Source organism: Triticum aestivum, chromosome 6D, assembly GCF_018294505.1.
Source record: "Triticum aestivum cultivar Chinese Spring chromosome 6D, IWGSC CS RefSeq v2.1, whole genome shotgun sequence".
Lineage (NCBI taxonomy): Eukaryota > Viridiplantae > Streptophyta > Magnoliopsida > Poales > Poaceae > Triticum > Triticum aestivum.
This window is the reverse complement of record NC_057811.1, coordinates 142,712,114-142,718,470: the sequence shown is the minus strand read 5'-3', so window position 1 is coordinate 142,718,470 and position 6,357 is coordinate 142,712,114. Positions and strand designations below refer to the sequence as shown.

The 6,357-nt window shown below is 43.1% G+C and overlaps 1 pseudogene; it reads left to right on the top strand.

Annotated features, from left to right (window-relative positions):
* Positions 1 to 4,533: 4,533 nt before the first annotated feature.
* LOC123144157 (uncharacterized) overlaps positions 4,534 to 6,357 on the top strand; it is a 10,813-nt pseudogene continuing 8,989 nt past the window's right edge.

Sequence of the window (6,357 nt, the reverse complement as noted above, 5' to 3'; positions counted from 1 at the left end):
GGCGGCGCGAGAGGTTTGTCGAGTAGAGGAGGCGGACGAGGCCGCGGCAGGGAGATGAGGATACGGGCGACTCTGTCGTGGCATTTGAGGACAAAGGGGATAAGAGAGATGACGGGGAGAGGAGGTGTCGGCTGACGCCGTGAAGGGTAGAGGATGATCCAGTGACGCCATCAAGGGGAGGGACCACTAGTAGAAAACAGGGCTTTGGTTCGGCCAGAAAAGAGCATTAATCCCGGTTGCATTACGAACCGGGACTAATGTGAGCATTAGTCCCGGTTCGAGCGGCTAGGGCACCGTACAGGCATTAGTCCTGGTTCAAATGGGACCTTTAGTCCCGGTTGGTGCCACGAACCGGGACTAAAGGGTGCGATGCCCATTAGTACCGGTTCGTGCACCAACCGGTACTAAAGGTTAGACCTTTAGTCCCGGTTCGAGCCACCAACCAGTACTAATGGGGTTTGAGGCATTAGTACTGGTTCATGGCACGAACCGGTGCTAAAGGTCCCATTTTCAAACTCTACCCCCCTGTGGATCGCCTTTTCAGTTTTGTAAAAAGCAAAAGAAAATGATAAAAACTTCAAAAATTAAAATCCTTCCAGATATAGTTATGTTACTACATGTACTAGTTAGGAAAATTGAAAAACTTAAATTTGGACATGTTTTGCAAAAAGTGTAGGGAAAATGTAAAACGGCTATAACTTTTGCATATGATGTCAGAAGAAAACGTATAATATATCAAAATGTTCAGCACGAAAATCTGCATCCGATTTTGACGGCCTATGGCCTGTTTGCAAATTTTTAGAATCCTCAAATTCTAAAAGGAAAAAAAGTTATGCTCAAATTTCTGTTTTTTTTGAATTTTTGTTAAATCTGGTCAAACTATGGTCAAACTACTTATTCAAGAAGTATTAGTGTTACTAAATAATTATTCAAGAATATTAGTGTTACTAAATAATTATCTCAGTTTTTTTGAATTTTGGTCAAATCTGGTCAAACTGTGGTCAAACAATGGTCAAACTAATTATTCAAGAAATATTAGTGTTACTAAATAATTATTTCAGTTTTTTTGAATTTTGGTCAAATCTGGTCAAACTATGGTCAAACTACTTATTCAAGAAATATTAGTGTTACTAAATAATTATTGTTTTTTAGAACAATAGTTTCAAACTCAAACAGTGAAATGTGTGACTTCATGCTCAAGCTAAATTCCTGAGGGTTAATAGGATTGACATCTTACTATTGTTAGAAAAACAACAAGTGCAGACTTGGAAACGAGGGAGAATAGAACCCGGAAGTTAAGCGTGCTCAGGCTGGAGTAGTGAGAGGATGGGTGACCGTCCGGGAAGTTAGATGATTTGGAATGATGAGGGGTGATTAGAGATTAGAGGTTAAATTGAGCAGTTATGAGGGGTGATTAGAGATTAGAGGTTAAATTGAGCAGTGATGAAGGGTGATTAGAGATTAGAGGTTAAAAAAATTCAGAAATTTGAAAATAAAAAAATTCAAAAAAATTCAAAAAAAAATCATAAAATTTCCTTTAGTAGCGGTTGGTGTTACCAAACGGGACTAAAGGTGGACCTCCAGGCAGCGGCCACGTGGAGGGCCTTTAGTCCCGGTTCGTCGACACGATGGATCTATCACTCTCTTTAGCCAGGCCATTCTCTAGAGGAGAGTTCCGAGAATGTAAGAACCGGGACTAAAGGGGGAGGCTTTAGTAACGACCCTTTAGTCCCGGTTCCAGAACCGGGACTAAGGGCCCTTATGAACCGAGACTAAAGGCCCTTTTTATACTAGTGGACGCGATGGGGACAGGAGCGGACAGTGGCGTGGAGAGGATGAGCGTCGACGCCATGGAGGGGAGAGGAGAGGCTGGCCATGGAGGGTAGAGGAGGGGTCGGCCGTGGCAGGGAGAGGAGGACCGACACTGTGGAGGGAAGAGGAGGGGTCGGGTGATGGCGTACAACGAAGGAGAGACGCCATGGAAACGATGCACGTGAGTTTTGAAAGTGAAAGAATTGCCCTGTGTGTAATGATTTATTATTATTAATTAATACATATCTATAATATTATTATTATTTATCTAACTAGACTTGCAACTATATGATATTTACACCAGCTACTCCTTCCAATTAATATTTCCGGTCCCATCAGTATCTATCAGTCGTCAATGCTAGGAAATATGAGATTCAAGTATTGGACTTAGTGCTCGGGCCAAATGAAGTGACCTTGATACTACAATAACTATTTCTTTTTGATTTTATTCTCCCGTCGAACGGTAAAGAATTGGTTCGTTTGGTTTGCATTGTGCGTATTCTCCATTGCGCATTTTTAGACATTCTACGTGAAATATTCGTTGTAACTACATATATTGTTTATGTAGGATGGTTAAGAGTCGAGAAAGAAGTTTTTGTTATACTTTCTCAAATATCATGCGAACGAAGCTAAATACAACATTCTTGATATTGTGCGAGAATATCATAAGCATATCGGTAGATCTTAATTCGTAACAGATTATTAATGGGATCATCACTCTTTATGTATACATCACCAAATTATAGTTTTCTACCAACTTATCTTGCAAGTGAAGTGGATTTCAATTATTACTAGCTATCTTTTTTATACATGTGAAATCTAACATGCATTATGTTTATATATAACTCCCGCATAATATTTTAGATGCATGTGGTAACGCATGGGCATTCTACTAGTGTGGGTGGTTTGCGTGTCTGCCTTAAAGATGCCCTTACATCCATGGATGAAGCAAAAAACAAAAGTAAAGCACAAGAAGGGGAGAGAGAGGAAGATTTTACCAAGTACGGGTGAAGGCGAGTTGACTGGAGCAAAACCCGAGTCTGTATGTATCCTGGCCTCTTCATATTATCCTCTAATCGGGTCTAACCTGCTAGCACGCGTGGCACAGCCCGCCATGGGCCAGACATGACACAAGCTAAATGGGTCATACCCGACATGCGGCACGCCAGGGGCCTTCCTGGAGGCTGGGCATGTGGGTCGACACGACACGACCCGTTTATCTTTTTTATTTTTATTTTGGATTATATATATGGACTAAAACAACCTTATAGGCTAAAAGTGGTCCAAAAAACATAACGTGCTTGGCGTGCCGATGGCCGGCCCGATTAGCATAGAGGTTGTGTTTGGGCCTGAAGGTGCAGCCCGCGGGCCAACCCGATTACCATAGGGATGTGTTTGGGCCTGAAGGTGCAACATGTGGGCCGTGTCGTGTCGATAAGGGCTCCTCAGCCCAGCCCACCAGACCGGGAGTCAACGTGGCGAGAGGACCCTTAGCGGAAACACCGTCATATTGTCATGCAACTTCCATCATCATTCATTACAAGACGAGAAGACCCCGCCTCCCCAACCATTGGTCGTGGGTGGAGAAGGGGCTGTGGGGTGGGCCTCTCATCGGCGTCGGACAAAGATAATGGAGATGGTGGCGGCGGCTGACGAGAGAGGAGGCGGGGGTCGCGGGAAAAGAGAGGAGTATGTGGCGGTGGCAGGAGAGGAGGTGGGGGCCGCGGGTTAGGTCTGGCTCACTTTTTCTCTCGCTCGCTCGCTCGCTTCTCTGCTCGCGCGGGACGCAAAGGGCCACACGACCGGGGCCAGGCGTCATCGAGAGAGGCTAGGTAGGGAGTGAGGTGAAAACGAACGAGATTTGCAAAGGGTGGACGCGTGGATGGCCTGAGGATGGCTGGGTTCCTATCGTCATTTATATGTTAAATTAAAGATATTTATTGGCCTTGCATGATTCTAAAAAAGCTAGCATGATATTTACATGGGTTGTCGGTTTTTTATGTCTTTGCAACGTTAGATTACTAGTACACTGTCAAAGGCATTGAGTAGATGCTTTTGCATCATGCTTACTATTTGTTGAGTTATGAATACAGTTATTGTATTGACCTTTATTATAGAGTGTTGTCTCACCGAGAGCCACCAGAAAAAAAGGAGAAAGAGCCATGATTTTGATGTAGCCAAGGCCTGACTGAGCGATACTTTGAAGTTTATATAGGCCAAGATTTTGATGCAACCCATCTAACCAAACATGTCGAAATTACATCTTTTTAAGGGATATAACGATTCTTTATTCAAACAAGTTCAACAAAATTATTTTGATATCATGTAGTCGAAGGAACCACACATGTCTACCTCCACCTAAAGATAAAGAAAATTTAGCAATGCTACTATCAGCCTCATAATTTCTAGACCTCATAATTTAACATGCCGAAATTACATTCCAGACATAGCTGGCCATCGGGGCCGGGCCAGCCAGGACCGCCCGCCATGGGCCAGACACGCCACGGGCAAAACAAGCCGTGTCTAGGCCTGTAGGCTGGGCACGCCACGGCCTGTTTACCAATCGGGCCTCGGCTGGCCGTGCCGGCCCGTCTAGCCAGCTCTGTTCGGGAGGCTGGATAGGGATGCAGGGAACAATCATGCCATAGGTCTCCCCTTCCGCTTGCACTCCCAATCGACCTTACATAAAAGTGGAGGATTCACCTAAAAAACATACCCCTAAAAAAAAAAACCTAAAAAAACATAAAAGTGGAGGAAAAGATCCCGGTCGAATCCATCGATTACTACTGCCCAGACTCTTCCTTCATCTTGAGTGCCTGTGTCCAAACCACGCCGCGCTGACCATGTCGGCTCTGCGGCACGGAGAGCCGCCGGCGAAGCAAAGGAACATCGACCCCATCGTCCGGACTGACCATCCGTGGGATCTCCCGGCAACAGTCCCCCTCCCCCACCGCTGCGACTGCCCAGGTGCAAACCTTATCTCCTTATTCCTTGCTTTCTCATAGGGATTCTCTTACCTGCCCTGCTTAATGTTGGAGGTTATTAATAATGTTATAAAATAAGAGGACAGCGTTTTGGTGATTCCCCGGGAGGCAAACCTCCCGATTGACAGAGAAGCAAAGAAGGTCGTGGCACGGGTGTCACAAGCAGTAGTCGGCGTCGCCAGCATTACCTGTTAGGCTGCTCTTTCTTCTCGTACGGACGCGTTCTGCTTGTGTATGCCATATCAATAACTCGTACTGTATTGTAAGAAGCCGAACCAATAATAACTTATGTTGAACCATAATGTTCTCTGACATAACTTCATGTGGACACTATTCTAGAAACAGCAGACTTACATTTAAGTTTGGCCTTTAAGTTTTCACAAAGAGTTCACCTTTTTTTTTGTTTACTTTAAGTTTCCCCAAAGTTGGACAAGAAAAGCTTGCAATTTTTTTTCACAAAGTTGTGCTAGAAAAGGTTGCAAACCAAAAAAGTTGCAACCTTTTCTTGTCCAACTTTGTGAAAACTTAAATGTAAGTTTAGTACAGTTTTGTTAACTACTAGGTGCTGTTTCGCATAAACAACTTTAGAATGTACTATCACAGTTGATCCAGTGGTATTCTATTGTGTGCTCAAGCTTCTTTCTTCTACTCCCTCTGTAAAGAAATATAAGAGCGTTTAGATCACTAATATTTTTAACTGCAATATTTTAAAATTTTCTCCTTATTAGAAGAACATTTTCATATTCTTGTTGCTGCCTTATCATTATGCTTATTCATCCATTTTTATGAGAGCCCCTGGTTTAAATTTTGCTGTAAATGACTGGTTTCACATTGAAGGAAAACCTGTCAAAACATAGTTCTTTTGCATTTTTTTCTTAAATTATTTGCCATCTTATACATCGCTATTTTTTAGTTTATGGCGATCAGCTGTGGAGAGCTTCAGGCTTTATTGTCGAATTTGATGAATCCAGCATGATTGGGACAATATTTTCATGTGCAACTGTATCTGAACACATTCTGATGTTCCCTAAAATTGACAAGGTAATGCTCTTATCGAGTACAGGTCTCTTTTTGGGGTTGTGGGTGGGGGATGTGTTGCTAATTTGTATGATGCTTATTGTAGATAAGAGAGTATCTATTTGATGGTACCTCTTATGACGCCAGCATAGAAGCTTGCGACAATCACTGGAATTTGTTAGTATTGTCTGTTTCATTTGGTCGTGCTGTCAAAACCATGAACATGGTGGAAATTAGCGAGAACAGAAATGCAATGGATGTTCATCTTCAAGGATTTGTGCTACAGCCTCACTCAGCTTCTGAAAGGCTTTGTCCTGGCGATACCATTATCGGACTTGGTCGACAGTCTACAGAGCCTTTTGGGCTTCAAGCGAATTGTGGAGTTTACAGGTAAATGTCTTCTTTTTACTGCATACAGTTAATACCTTGTTTATGTGAAATCCAGCTTTCAGTAAATTGTTACAAGTAAACAAAAATGGTGATTAGTCCAGTGGACACAAAAGAAGGGCACACATTTGCCTAAAAAGCCTTCACAGCTAAATTT